The 15011-nt window shown below is 46.8% G+C and overlaps 1 long non-coding RNA gene across 1 annotated transcript; it reads right to left on the bottom strand.

The window, feature by feature from the left end:
• Positions 1-6964: 6964 nt before the first annotated feature.
• LOC307221979 lies at positions 6965-14296 on the bottom strand. The gene is made up of 4 exons (XR_013841596.1): positions 14121-14296; positions 9364-9651; positions 9073-9282; positions 6965-7719 (listed from the first exon to the last, which is right to left on the bottom strand). It is a non-coding gene; the product is annotated as an uncharacterized lncRNA (long non-coding RNA).
• Between the last annotated feature and the right edge of the window lie 715 nt (positions 14297-15011).

The raw sequence follows: 15011 nt of genomic DNA, 5'->3' as shown, positions 1-15011 counted from the left end.
GAGACGCGAACCTGGTTCCCCAGATTAGGAGACTACCGCTCTTAACCACTACACCACACTGGTCAAACTCATGCTGGTAGCCTCGAAAACACTGTCCCACCATCTCGTCCTCTGTCGTCCCCTTCTCCTTGTGCCCTCCATCTTTCCCAACATCAGGGTCTTTTCCAGGGAGTCTTCTCTTCTCATGAGGTGGCCAAAGTATTGGAGCCTCAGCTTCAGGATCTGTCCTTCCAGTGAGCACTCAGGGATGATTTCCTTAAGAATGGATCGGTTTGATCTTCTCGCAGTCCATGGGACTCTCAAGAGTCTCCTCCAGCACCATAATTCAAAAGCATCAATTCTTCAGCGATCAGCCTTCTTTATGGTCCAGCTTTCACTTCCAGCCTGGTTAGCCCCCTAAAAACTCTGATACCCCATTTTTAAAATACAATAAACTCCCATAGAGACTCCTTACACTGCATTTAAAACCAAAATCGCATTTGGATAGAAAGCATTGTATAATAATATAATAATAATAATAATTTATTATTTATACCCCACCCATCTGGCTTGGTTTCCCCAGCCACTCTGGGTGGCTTTCAGCAAAACACTAAAGTACAATAACTTATTAAACATTAAAAGCTTCCCTAAACAGGGCTGCCTTCAGATGTCTTCTAAAAGTCTGGTAGTTATTTTTCTCTTTGACATCTGCTGGGAGGGCGTTCCACAGGGCGGGTGCCACTACCGAGAAGGCCCTCTGCCTGGTTCCCTGTAACTTGGCTTCTCGCAGCGAGGGAACCGCCAGAAGGCCCTCGGCGCTGGACCTCAGTGTCCGGGCAGAACGTACCTGGGTACTGACTTCACTTAAGAACATACAAACATAAGAAGAGTCTGCTATATCAGGGACCATGCTTTCGATAAATTAGCCCATGAGACTTGCAACAGCAAACAAAAGTCGTTTTTCTAAAAAATTAGATTACTTATTGGTTTTATTCTGTGTTTTTATGTTGCAAACAGCCCTGGGATTTTTGGATGAAGGGCAAGTGTGTGAATTTAATACATAAAGCAAAAATGTTAGCCGCTTTGAGACTCCTTTGGGTAGTGATAAAGTGGGATATCAAATCCAAATCCAAAAATCCAGCTTGGTTCAGTGTCCTGTTCTTACACCAGCCTAACCAGGTTCCTGTTACGGAAAACCTCAAACCAGACCTGACTGAGACCTACCTGCAGTGGAGTTTGGTGCCTCATATTTCAAAAGCCCCTCAAAGGGGTGGAAGGAAGAAGAAGACCCAACAATAACGGACTGGCATAATAAACTACAAGAATTTGCTGAAATGGCGCCATTGACAAATAGCCTGAGAGGCAATTCAAAACAAAATTTTATGTAAAAATGGGATAGATATAAGACATATGTTCAAAAATATAGTAAAGGTTTGCTATCTATGCTAGCATTCGAATGACGTTGGAAAGAAATTGAGTTGAGAAACAAGATTAAGGGTACATATTTATATAGGAATGTGTTAGATAAAATGTAAAGAAATATACAATAATAAGAGTACATTCATTTGTAAAAAAAGAATATGCAACGAGATTGATAGGAAGTCCGTAGTGTTGGTACAAAAATTATTTTGAAATGGCTTTATGTCTCTGTTTTTTCTTTTTTCTTTCTCTAGGTACATAAATTTGGTATATAAACTTTGTATAAATGTTGGGAATTATATTATAATATGCCCTGTAATGTAATATGATAATGTATACATATGTGATATAAGAACCTAAATAAAAAAATAAAAAATTTCAAAAGCCCCTGGTGCAATACTAAAATTTGAAGGTGGGGGGGCAGGTCTCTTGTGCTCCATTTGACACCATTGTTGCAGCGCCCCCTGTGGTGCTGGTGCCCAGGGCGGCTGGACGGGTCGTGCTACCCTAAAACCGTCTCTTGGTCCTACAACACTCTGCCTGCCTGCAGCTTCCAGCAACTGGTATTCGGAAGTGTTCCTGCCTCTGACTGTGGAGGCACAGTGCAGCCATCATGGCGAGTAGCTATGGAGAACCTTTGCCGCCTCCATCATAGCTGTCAACTGTCCCTTATTTGGCAGGAAAGTCCCTTATCCCAGCGCCGTGTCCCGCTGCTGTCCCTTATTGATGATGTCCCTTAAATTTCCCGGGTTTCAAAGGAAGCAGCTCCTCTCCCTTCCTCCCTCCCTGCCGGCCAGGGAGGAGAGAGGCTCCAACTGTGTTGCTTGACTGCGTTGCTCACCCAATAAGGAGTCTAAGAACGACTGGGGGGTGGAGCTTGCATGCCTTGTGCCGATCAAATCTGCCGTGTTGCCTGGGGACTTGCCTTTGCTCAGCGCTTCCCAGCGGAGAGGTGACGGTGACGGTGGTTTCCCTTGCTGCATCCCCTTTGCCGGGTTGCTGTGCTGTGGGAGCCACCGCTTGAGGCTTCGTTTGGCTGCTGGCTGGGCTTTCTGCAGTTGGCTCAGAGGGGCTCAGAAGTTGAACATACCTGCGCTCAGAAAATCCTTTATTTTGGCTGCTGATCCCTTATTTTCGTAGCTGCTGGTCCCTTATTTTCAAATCTGTAAGTTGACAGCTATGGCCTCCATATATTTGTCCCATCCACTTCTAAAACCCTCAAGCTTGATGGCCATCCCTGCCTCCTTTACAGAGTGAGTCTCAGGGTTCAGCTATGCTAACCCAACGCCATCCCAGGATTGTTGGAAGAATAAACTGGGATAACCCTGTGAACATATTGACTAGGTCGGGGGTAGGGGACTTGTTAACTCTCCTTCATTGGAGGTTTTTGAGCAGAGGGTGGATGACCATCTATCACAAATGCTTTAGCTGAATTTCCTGCTTTGTAGGGGGTTGGACTAGATGACCCCGAGGATCCCTTCCAATTCTACAACCGTATTGCTTTTAACACTCGATTGGGAACTGCCCAGAGTGGCTGGGGAAACTCAGACAGATGGGCAGGATATAAATAACAAATTATTATATTATTATTATTATTATTATACGATGCTTTCTATCCAAATGCGATTTTGGTTTTAAATGCAGTGTAAGGAGTCTCTATGGGAGCATATTGTATTTTAAAAGTGGGGTATCAGAGTTTTTAGGGGGCTAACCAGCTTGGGTAGTGATGTATGGAAGTGAGAGCTGGACCATAAAGAAGGCTGATCGCCGAAGAATTGATGCTTTTGAATTATCCCATGGACTGCAAGAAGATCCAACCTATCCATTCTGAAGGAAATCAGCCCTGAGTGCTCACTGGAAGGACAAATCATGAAGCTGAGGCTCCAATACTTTGGCCACCTCATGAGAAGAGAAGACTCCCTGGAAAAGACCCTGATGTTGGGAAAGATGGAGGGCACAAGGAGAAGGGGATGGCAGAGGACGAGATGGTTGGACAGTGTTCTCGAAGTTACCAGCATGAGTTTGACCAAACTGCGGGAGGCAATGGAAGACAGGAGTGCCTGGCATGCTCTGGTCCATGGGGGTCATGAAGAGTCGGACACAACTAAATGACTAAACAACAGCAACCAGGTTGGGATAGCTGGGATAGCAGGCTTGTTGGTTTTTGAATGTCTTATGTAGATTTTTTCAATTTTGTTGTTCTGTATGGGACAATGACAATAAAGATTACCGTATCGAATCGTATCGTATCGTATCGTATCGTATGATTCTAATTCTCATCATCCCAGACTGTTGGCCAACGACATCTGGAGGGCCCAGGTTTCCCATCCATGGTAAAAAAAGCCAGAATGAATTTGAACCCAGACTCCAGTGCATTATGTCCACTGAGCCAGGACAAATAGGTCCAACCAGGAGAAAAAGATTCTGTGCAATAGCCCTGCCAAATTTCAATCAAGGTGTGACCCTTGTGAGAATATAGAAATTGACCATAATTGCTTTAGCCCACAGGCTTGTGCTCCATGCTGCCTCCTAGTGTCAGAGTCAAGGAATTAAACATTACTTCAAACCATACAGAAACCTGCTGCCTCTTTTTTATGTTCTTAATTAAATGTGCATGTATTTGTATATACTGTATATATATATATATATATATATATATATATTTAAATAGTTCATGTTTTGCTAGTAAAATGGAGCGTCAAGTGGGCATAGTCCTCAACAGTGGCCAAGTTGTCTTGGCACCTGAAACAAAGAAACCTGCAAGTACATGCACCTCTCCCTAGCATAGATTGCAAAGAATTGTAGAGTTAGAAGGGACCCCCAAAGGCCATCTAGCTCAACCCCCTTCAATGCAGGAATCTCAGCTAAATAGTGCCTGACAGCTGGCCATCCCACCTCCAATGAAGGAAAGTCCACAACCTCCTGTAGGAATCCGTTCCACTGGTGAACAGCTCTTACCATCAGAAAGTTCATCTTAGTGTTCAGTCAGAATCTCCTTTCTCGTAACTTGAAGCCATGGGTTCGAGTTCTACCCTCTGGAGCAGAAGAAAGCAAGCGTGCTCCATCTTCCATGTGGCAGCCCTTGAGATATTTGAGGATGGCTATCATATCTCTTCTCAGACGCCTCTTTTCAATGCTAAACATATCCAGCTACTTCAACCATTCCTCATCAGGCTTGGTTTCCAGACCCTTGATCATCTTGGTCGCCCTCCTCTGCACACCTTCCAGCTTATCAACATCCTTCTTGAACTGTGGTGCCCAGAACTGGACACAGATTTCCAGGTGTGGTCTGACCAAGGCGGAATAAAGTGATACTATTACTTCCCTTGATCTGGATGCTATACTTCTGTTGATGCAGCCTAGAATAAAATTTGCCTTTTTTGCTGCTGCATCACACTGTTGACTCATGTTAAGCTTGTGGTCCACCAAGACCCCTAGATCCTTTACATCATCATCATCATCATCATCAAAAATTAAATACATTAATACACAATACATTAATACATAATCAAAATTAAAACAAAAACAAACCAAATAACCCCACTGCCCCCCACTAGTAAGCAAGGTGTTCCCCATCTTCTGTTTATGCACTTGGTTCTTCCTGCCTAAGTGCAGAATCTTACAATTGTCCCCACTGAAATTCATTTTGTTAGTCTGGGTCCAGTGCTCCAATCTGTTAAGGTCCTCTTGACTCTTGATTCTAACTTCTGCGGTATTAGCTGCCCCTCCCAGTTTGGTGTCATTTGATGAGCACCCACATTTTGTGCTTCCTACCATGAAAGGTACGCGGGTGGCGCTGTGGGTTAAACCACAGAGCCTAGGACTTGCCGATCAGAAGGTCAGCAGTTCGAATCCCCTCAATGGGGTGAGCTCCCGTTGCTCGGTCCCTGCTCCTGCCAACCTAGCAGTTCGAAAGCACGCCAAAGTGCAAGTAGATAAATAGGTACCGCTCCGGCGGGGAGGTAAACAGTGTTTCCGTGCACCGCTCTGGTTTGCTAGAAGCGGCTCAGTCACGCTGGCCACATGACCCGGAAACTGTACGCCGGCTCCCTTGGCCAATAAAGCGAGATGAGCGCCGCAACCCCAGAGTTGGCCACGACTGGACCTAATGGTCAGGGGTCCCTTTACCTTTACCATGAAAGTAATTTGAAGCTGTTGCTAGGGGAAGCTTTTTCTTCAGGGGCTACTCTTTTCACGCCTGCAGGGTTGTTGTTTTTTTCATGTCAGTGCATCTCTTTATTTAAATCAGTAGACATTGATTTAGTAGGCATCGGTCCACCCAGCTCAAGACCAGTTACTGCACTGATGGGCATTGGCTTTCCAGAATTTTAGAAAAGGAGTGTTTGCTAGCTGTACCTGAGGATGTTGGAGGTTCAGCCTGGAACCTGAATTCAAAGCAGATGCTGTACCAATGAGCTCTCCCAGACAGGACCTTTTCAGTGTTGGCACCACACTTGTATAATTCCCTCCGGTTAGAAGCCTCTCTCTCCTACTGCTTTGAAACCAGCACTGAAACTCTTTTCAGTCCTGTCCATCATTTTACAATTTGTTGCTTTTTATTGCTCTCTTCTTGCATTCAGTGATGCTGCTGTCTGTCTCCCTCTCCTCTGCCCTCTCTAGAGATCAATATTCAATTTGTTTTTGACTCACTGTTATTCCCCCCAAAAAAACAAAAACACCCTATTTTTACAAAAACATTTATTTACAATAAGCATAGATTCAAGAAAAAAATAAGGATAAAACAAAAAGAGAAAGGAAACTGGAACAAATGAGGTTCTTCACCACATTTCACATTATTCTCCCTCAATAAACATACTTGCCTCTCTGCCCATATTTGCATTGATAAATAATTATTTTGCAGGTATTATTCTGGCATTCTGCAGAAGTACATGCGAGTATGAAAAAAATATTAATTGATCTGTTTTAATCCATTTTTCCCCCATTTCATTATTGTCATGTGTTTATTACTTTTGTTTGCAGGTTTCTTTGGGGAGGAGATGTTTTCTCAAAGTGGGAAGTAAATCATTTTAACAAATAAATGTTTAAATAAGACCAAAGTAAAAGAAAAAAAAAATAGTAACACTAGTACTTATTACTGGAACTCTGTTGATTTTTATGTATTCATTACTCCTCCTGCATAGGGCTGTGTATGGCACAGTACCACATTCTGTGAAACCCCACAGATACAGAATCTACATCATAATATGTATGATTCCTTATCATTTTTTTAAAATACCTGATGTGAGTCCCCAATGCATGGTTTTTACAATGAAAGTGTGGGATATGAACCCTCCTTTTTATATATATAAGAGAACAAAAATAAATAAAAACTTCTGTTGTAACTTGATCCAAGGGTGGGGGTGGATATACATCTAACAAATAAATAAAAAATATTAAGAATTCATTGTGACGCTTGGTTTCATGTGCTGAAACGTCTTGGGCTACTGCTGGCATAGGCCCTCTGCACATAAAATACCTTCACTATTTTCTGGGGTCAAATAATGGGATTATTCTATTGCAGATTCTATTCTAAGGTTTGTATGAACTGGTGTTGTTTTTTTAAAAAAAAAAAATATTTCGCAAACCGTTTAGAAGTCTGTTTTGACCTTAAGTGGTTTGTAAATATCATAATCATAATCAGCCTTTGTAGGTTCTGGCTAGAATAAATCCTTAGTCCTTTCCAAGTGATCTGTTTGTTAGTAAACAGAGACAGCAGCCCAGTATTATAAAACTGGAAACTTAGCTCAAGTGGGAGGCGGAATTCCGAATACCGAACAGATGGAGGGAGCGTTGCAGAAAGAAATGGAAGAAGAGAGAAAAATCTGCTTTGTTCTGTTGATTAAATAAACAGCTTAGACTAACAACAAACAGTTTCTGGCTATCCCAAGACTTTCTCGCTCCCCCCCCCAAGTCCCCACATCTTGAAGCAATCAGCAGCTGAAAAGAGACTCGTCCCCCTGGCATCTCAGGTTAAAGAAGGGGGTCCAGGAAAATGTGGTAGAGCCATTACACGAAACCTGAGATGCGTTCATCGGGGACTCCAATTGCCATCGCATTAGGATTGATTGGAGACCAGCAGTACCGTAATGACCCGGAAAGAGGGGCACCCGGCGATTGTTCTTTCGCGTCTCGCGCTCTCCGCCTCTTAGCTTATTCCTCCTTATTCCTCCTTATTCTTCCTCTTCCTTTTCCAATCCGAGAGGTTTATGTTACCGGGAGCGGCTCTCTCTTTTCTTGTTGTGCAAATTGTGCTCGAGGAAAGTAGAAAAGATCCGTACAATCCACTTATTATGCCAAGGGTTTGGAATTCTTTACAGAGCCCTGTGGGGAAATTATAGTGGAGAAAATATAAATTAAGGGGGGGGGTTGGAATGAAGTCTGTTAGGTAGGCTTTTAAAAAAACACAAAGGGGGTTGCTATTTTAATTAAGCGTCTGTTGAGATTTCCTACTGGTGCGGTGAGGCTCTGAACTGCGTGGAACCTTAGCCGAGGCGCAGTGCAATCCTATACCTGCCTACTCAGAAGCAAGCCCTGTTGAACTCACTGGGACTTACTTCCAGGCAAGTAAATACAGGATTGCGGTCTCAGGTGACAAGTTCTCGGCTTCTTTCTTGCTGCGAAGTCGGAGAGGGGGCCCCGATTCGGAAACGCACGGACTTGGAGGCGAACCCTATTGCTTTCAATGGCGATTTACTTCCAGGTAAACGAATTTGGCATACGGGAGGCGAGAGTGAAGTCGCTTTAAAAAAAAAAAAAAAGGAGGATACGATCCAGGCAAATTTTAAAATCTCCTTTAAATTTGCAACGCGGTCCCGAGTGTTTCTATTTAGAAATCCCATTGAGTTGAATGGAGCTTTGCCTCCAGGCTAGCGTGGATTGCAGCAGGAAACGCGTGTTTACAACCCCTGCACTCCTTGGCAGGCTTTCCTAGGAAGAACACGCTCCACCGGCTCTCAAAATTGGGTTTACTTTTGAGTAAACACGTATAGGAGATGGGTCTGGGTATCCCTCCAGTTCAAATGAGTTTTTCTCAGAAAAACCCACTTTAACTTGATGGGGCTCCTTCCCCCACCACAAGCTAAGTGAGCACTTAGACCGAGCAACCTGCCCTGTGCGTGTCTACTCGGAAGTAAGCCCCACTTAGTGAATCACTCCCAGTGGGGGATTTCCTTCCAAAGAGGCGTGCCTTGGATGCCGCGCGGGGGACCAGAGGCGCGATCCACACGCTCTTTGCGACTCGCCGCCTGGAATAACATCTCCGCTTCTTCGAGGGCAAGTCGGAACACAAATCCCGGATTAATTCGGAGCAGAGTTCTTTTTTTTAAAAAAAAAAAAAAGCGGAGTCACACAAAATTTGGTGATTTTGTAGATCTACCTATTTGAAACTGTCCATTTATGTTACAACACGGCCGTTTTAATTCCCCTTCCTCCAATGACCTAATTACGAAAGTTTGAAGGAGGAGAAGAAGTGGTGTGTTTTAGAAGCGGAGCAGGAGGGGGAATCGGAGGTTGCTCGCTGGCTCCGGAGAGAGAGAGAGAGAGAGAGAGAGAGAGAGAGAGAGAGAGAGGCAAGTCTGCTGCGCGCTTTGCGCCAAAACAAACCGGCCCCGCCTGGTCTGGCTTTAACTGCAGCTCACTGGATAATGAACTCCATCTTTCCAAAGCGAACTTAACTGTTTATTTAGTGTCACCCCGCATTAACATCACTGGCACTTTCCTCTGAACAGAAGGAGCTGGAGGCTTTCTCCTCCAAAAAGGAAATTCTTTTTAGCTTAGACAGACTTCAGCATCCAGGATGTACATTAGTGGCGCAGGAGGAGGAGGAGGAGGCGGCGGGAGCGCTGGTGCTGCGCCCTTGGCTGATCTTTGCGATGATTGAAACCTCTGAAAGAAAGAGAGGGGGAATAACGTGGGCGGAGGACGGAAATCTGGGCAGTGGGGGGGGGGAGGCACGTGCACTATTACCTGGGCTCCAAGTCTCCGCGTCCCCGTTTTCTGGAGCTCGTCTCCAGTCTCCCTTTGATCCGGACTGGCTCCTGTTTTCGCTCCGGTTCCGGCAAGCAGAGGACGCGCGGATCCAGCCCTGTTTAAGCACATTCCTTGAAACTGGCGGGGGAGGGAGCGCCCAGGCGGTGGCATATTTATTTGGCTGTGAGGAATAACCCCCCACTGTGTCCAGTGGGGCTGAACTTTTCCCTGGTAAGCGCGACTTCATTTTACAGCCTGGAATGTGCGCGTGTAGACTTCGCACCCCTGGAAATCAATGAGAATATGTCGACATTTTGCAGGGGAAATGATGCCCCTCTAATATGTGTGTAATACACTTCCGAGAGAGAGAGAGAGAGATGGTTGGATCGTGCCCCGGTTCCTGTGCACGGAAGTAAAACAAGATATCAGTGGGAGGCGAGCGATACCAAAAGGAAACGTTTTTAGGTTTAGGGGTGTAAAAGAGATGGAAGGGAGAATCACATGATCACTTATAACCCATGTGGTGGGGAGACAACGCGTTTTAGTGGCTATTTAGTGGAGGGAACGTTTGTGTGCAACATGACCTTAATCGTGGGAACCGCTGCTTCTTTGAGAGTTTGTGGGAACTCGCGTCAATGGCAGCCCTGTTTCTCAGGTGTGGGTGTGTGAGTGTGTGGGTGTTTGAGAGAGAGAGAGAGAGAGAGAGAGAGAGAGAGAGAGAGATGGATAGTGACACCAAAATTAAGTCCCATTTTCATCAGGGAAGCTGGTTCATTGCTGTTTTCCGAAGACATAGAATCCTATAGAATCACAGAACTGTAGAGCTGGAAGAGGGGCAGAGGGTCATCTAGTCTAACCCCTAATCGAACGCGGCTCGCAGCTCCTCTGCAGGATGCCAGACGCCACCATGGGGCGGGATGGGGCCAGTGGGGGGAGAGAGATGTCTGTCCCAAGCCGGTGAAGCAAACCCACAGGGCTTCATATTTCAGGCATTTAAGCCCCAGCTCCCTTCCCAAGACAGCCTGCTTAGGATCGGACTTGGAGGGCAGAAGGTGCCCAGTTCGATCCCCGACATCTCCTGCCTAAACCCGACGTGCCGCTGCCAGTCAGTGTCGATAATACTGGCCAAAGGGGACTAATTGTCTGATGCAGTATATAAAGCAGTTTCCATGGATGCTTCAGTTGAAATTCCTGCCTTGCGGGGTTGGACTAGATGACCCTCGGGTCCCTTCCAACAATTCTGTGATGTTCCATAGAGAATTTCCAGCAGGGAGATTGGCTACTTTCTCATCCCGAACCTCATATCCCGCTGGGAAAGGTCGCAGTCCTGAATTCTGGCAAGAGGAAGTCCCCTTGGAACAGGGTTGGGGTTTTGCTGTAGGGACGGGGCCGCTCGCGCTTTATTTTAAAAACCTGAAATGTTCTCTGTTGCCTGGGATTTCTGCGAAAATCCTCAGGGGCTTTCCCCCCCCCCCCCCCCACTGGCTACCGGGGAAAGCACCTCAATGAAGCGGTGGCGGTATCAGATTTTTGAAGTCTCTCGAGTTCAGCTTTCCCCTCTGCCACGAACTCGGGATGCGTCCTCGGGCAAGTTACTAACTTTAGACTTCACAGTTGAGGAGAACCGGCAAGTGGAGAAGGCGCCGCTGACCAGCAACATTTCCCCTCCCCTCTGGCTCCTGCATGTAACGTCTGAACGGAGGGAGCCTGCGTGGAATCTGGAATCCTGTACACGCGAATGCTCCTTTGCCTTCAGACGTTACTGCTGTAGGCGGGGGTAGCTACTCAGCGCTCACCATGTGAGCCAACTGCTAGGGGCCAATAAAATATTTGAGGGGGAGGGTCCCCCCATAATTGGTGCCCGTGCACCGCGTTGCGTGATTGATTGCGCGGGGCAGGACTTCCTTGCCCCCCCCCGCCGCCCCAATATTTTATTCAAGTTGGCACCCCTAGGCGCCGACATCTGGCTTGTTCTGCCTTACCGGTTAGTATAAGTGGCGACGAGGGAGCCTTCCTTCTGTATCCCAGAGTGCGTGGAAGCCGGTGCTCCTGAAGGCTCCCGCACTTCGTTCAGACGTTCGTTCCTGAACACGCGTCTGAACACGGGGACTGCAACCAGAGCAGCCGCTCATCTCCTGCCCTTGCGCCGCTGAAACACATACAGGGGCGCACAACCACCATAGCTGTCAACGCTTTCCTTTTTTTAAGGGAAATTCCCTTATTCCAAATAGGATTCCTCGCAAGAAAAGGGGAATGTTGACAGCTATGTCCTCCACTCTCACACACATATATTTCCTAGAATCTTAGAGTTGGGAGGGGCCCCAAGGGTCATCTAGTCCAACCCCCTGCAGTGCAGGGATTTATTGCATTTAATAATTGCCTTTCTAGCCCATCATTTTCTCCAAGGAGCTCAAGGTGGCGTAGGTGGTTCTTCCCCCTCCTCATTTAATCCCCACAACAACCCTGTGTGGTAGGTTAGGCTGAGAGGCAGAGGCTAGCCCAAGCTCAGCTTCAGGGAAGAGTGGGATCGGAAACCTGATTTCTCCCAGGTCCTAATCCTAATTGTAGAAGCTCTGGCTTTCTGGAAGAAACCTCTCCTCTCCCATGAGTTGTTCCCTTGTGGTTTGATTGCCAAACGCGACGCGCGGAATGTGTGGGAATGGCGTTACGGCGGGGCGTTTTGGGAAGAGCTGAAAAGGCGCATCTTTCACTAGAAGGCCGGGGAGCGTGTGGCCCTTCAGATGTTGTTAGCCTCCACTTCTCCCCGTCCTCTTTGACCAGCCGGGCCTGATGCGGCGCTGCGGTCCACAAACATCTGGAGGAGCGACCGCGGACTTCCTGGCCACGCTCCCCTCTTTCCTGGGCTCCTCCAGAGCTCGCAGGGTGACACCCGCTTTGTTTTCACAGGTGTCTGGAGGGCAGCGATGGCCAGCCGGTCCCCCGAGCCTCCTTCGGGGTTTTTCTTCCTCTCCCTCCTTTCAGACGCCTTTTTGCATGAAACGCTTTTCAGCCCCGGCGCGGTGGACGCGTCTCCAAAATAGCGCCCCTCTTCTCTTTCAGTGGTTTTGATTTTTCAGGGGAGGAGGAAGCGCAGAGAGGGAGGAAAGCAGGAAAAAAGAGAGCTAAAGGGGTTGTGAGAGAGAAGACAAGTCCTTTATTGTTTAGAAATAAGCCAACCCTCCGCACCCCTCCTTTCTTTCCTTCTTTTTCTCTCTCGCTCCCTCCCCGTCTCTCTCTCGCTCTCTTTCCTCTGCGCTTAGCAGCTCAGAGAGGGTGAGATCCGGTATCACGTTGCAGATTCCCACTAAAGATAACGAAATGTGATCTATTTTTCAGAGCGGCAAGTGGATGGGAACGAAGCCGTCCACGACAGAAAACTCATTTGCTAATGGGCTCGGTTTTGGGTTTCCTTCGCGTCTCCAGGGTCGGAAATCGCTGGAGTTTTGGGTTACTGGCCGCACTTATAACTGGCCGCATTCTGCAAATCCTTTTTTCTGCTTTAATTAATTAAGGAGCAGCGCCGATCATTCCCCAGAAACCAGTCGGCCCTGGGCTCTTTCCCTCAGGCCGCGCACCAATAAGGTCTTCTTTACGTTCTGCATTTGGAAGAAACCAGGCCCGAAAGGTGGGCAAATTCCTCGCCAGCCTCTCCCACCCCCACCCCCACCACTCCGCCCAAACCACAGATGCGTGCCTTATACCCGTGGACAGTTCAATTTCACGCTGCAAATCGATTTTCGAAGGTAACAGCCTTCGGATTGTCCACAAAATTCTGCCACTTACGCCCCACGGAGGTTCCTGTTTTGTTTGTTTTTTTGGGTTTTTTTAAAAATAAAAATCTAGCGTCCATTCATAAAGAAATTTACGCCCCATCCTATGGATGTTTATTTATTCAGGAGAAAACTCCCTTGAATTCATCAGAGTTTGTCCTCCCTACGTGTGCTTAGTAGGGTCGACGTGTAAAATGTGTGTGTGTGTGTGTGTGTGTTTATATAGAACAGTCCTCTGTTCACAAACTGGGTACACTGGGTTGAAATTGGGTTTGGCATCATCTGGCGAGGAGACTAAAGATGCAGTCCTGACCTGTTTACCTGAGTGAAATAAACTCAATGCGACTTCTGAGTAGAAGGGGGTAATTGTGCCGCACTTACCTCGGAGGAAATGTCCCAGTTTACACAGTGGATAAGCGTGTATAGGATTGAACGGTCAGGCAAAAGCCTTTAAATGGGGGGGGGGGGTCATATCAATAGAATTTTTTGGACGTGTAAACTGTCTTAATATAGCACAAGTAGAAGCTGTTTTGTGCAATAACTTAAGGTGTTGAACACACACACAAACAGCTGCTGAGTAGTTTCTGTCGCTTAAAATGTTTATATTTTATATGGGACTTTGTATATTTCATTAGTACTCCAGCCTATTACACCTAAACTAGCTTGTCTGATGTGATTGTAATGACACTTGCATTTCAGGAGGAAATTGCTCACGATGTTCGTGGCAGAAAACAATTCCTGCCAGTCGGATTTACTTCCTAGTAAACATGCTTAGAATCCGAGGCTCTCCTTTATTTTATGTTTTTTTAATCAGACTTTCCCATTAATCATGCACTGTGAGAGGAGCACTGGTCCTGAACTTATGCACAATTACTCGGGAGCAAATCCCATTAAATTCGGCGGGGCTTACTACTTCTGCGGAGTCGTGCAGAGGTGTGGATGGGATCCTGCCTCTCTGCCTCCCCTTCAGGCGTTTATATTTACCTTTGAGGAGAACAAGAGAGCAGGGAGCGGGACCACGCCGAATAGGCTTTCTATCTGGCACCCGGAGGGAGCCCCCCCGCCCTGCACGCGCGGACTTCCACGCGCGGGCTCGCTCCTTTCAGACTTTGGCGCCGTACACGTGGACGCCAGGGAGAGGATCTAGTCGGCGTGCGCGCGCGCGCATTCTCCTTAGCAACGCATAGAAACGCTGTTTTTGTAAACAGGCTCCGCGGAAAATGCGCCCGCGGAATAATAAAACAGCAGTCGGGTGACCCGATGTTCCAAATGATTATTTATAGCAAATTCTTTTCTCTGAAAAGGCTCGATGAAAAACAACAACGCCGCAAAGGGTTTTCTCCAAACCACCCACCGGGAGGGACGTCCGGGCAATGCGCTTCTCCTTTCGGCTAGTTGGTAAATTTGCAACGCGATTCCATATCCGCCTTTTTTGCGGTCTGATTTGGAGAAGTGAAAGGGACTGGTTTTTATAAAACATAGCAAGTGATGATGACCGTCCGCAGTTAGCTCTCGGCTGCAGGACTCCCAGCATCAGGTTAGAGACCCCCTTGTGGCGCAGGAGAGCTCTCGGTCTCTACGTTCCCTTGTTTATAAAAGCGAATTATTTAATCTCCGCGTTAGGAAACAAAGATCACTTTTTGTGGCTCGTCGGCGATTGCGGCAGAAACAGAATGATTTGCAACAGAAATGAGACTTAACTGAGCGCAAAACGACATTGACATGAACTGTTTACTCGCAAGGAACACCGCTCTTGCGTCCTGAACGAGTTAGGCGAAAATCAGCCCGGGAAGAAACCAAAAGCGGACTTTAAACTGCCAAGTATTCTCTGCAGAGCCGGATATAAATGTTTTGAGGATGTGGGTGTAAGCGTTG

The sequence above is a fragment of the Podarcis cretensis genome, assembly GCF_951804945.1.
Source record: "Podarcis cretensis genome assembly, chromosome: 1".
NCBI lineage: Eukaryota > Metazoa > Chordata > Lepidosauria > Squamata > Lacertidae > Podarcis > Podarcis cretensis.
Note: the sequence above shows the minus strand (reverse complement) of the source record. Positions and strands in the feature narration are given on the sequence as shown.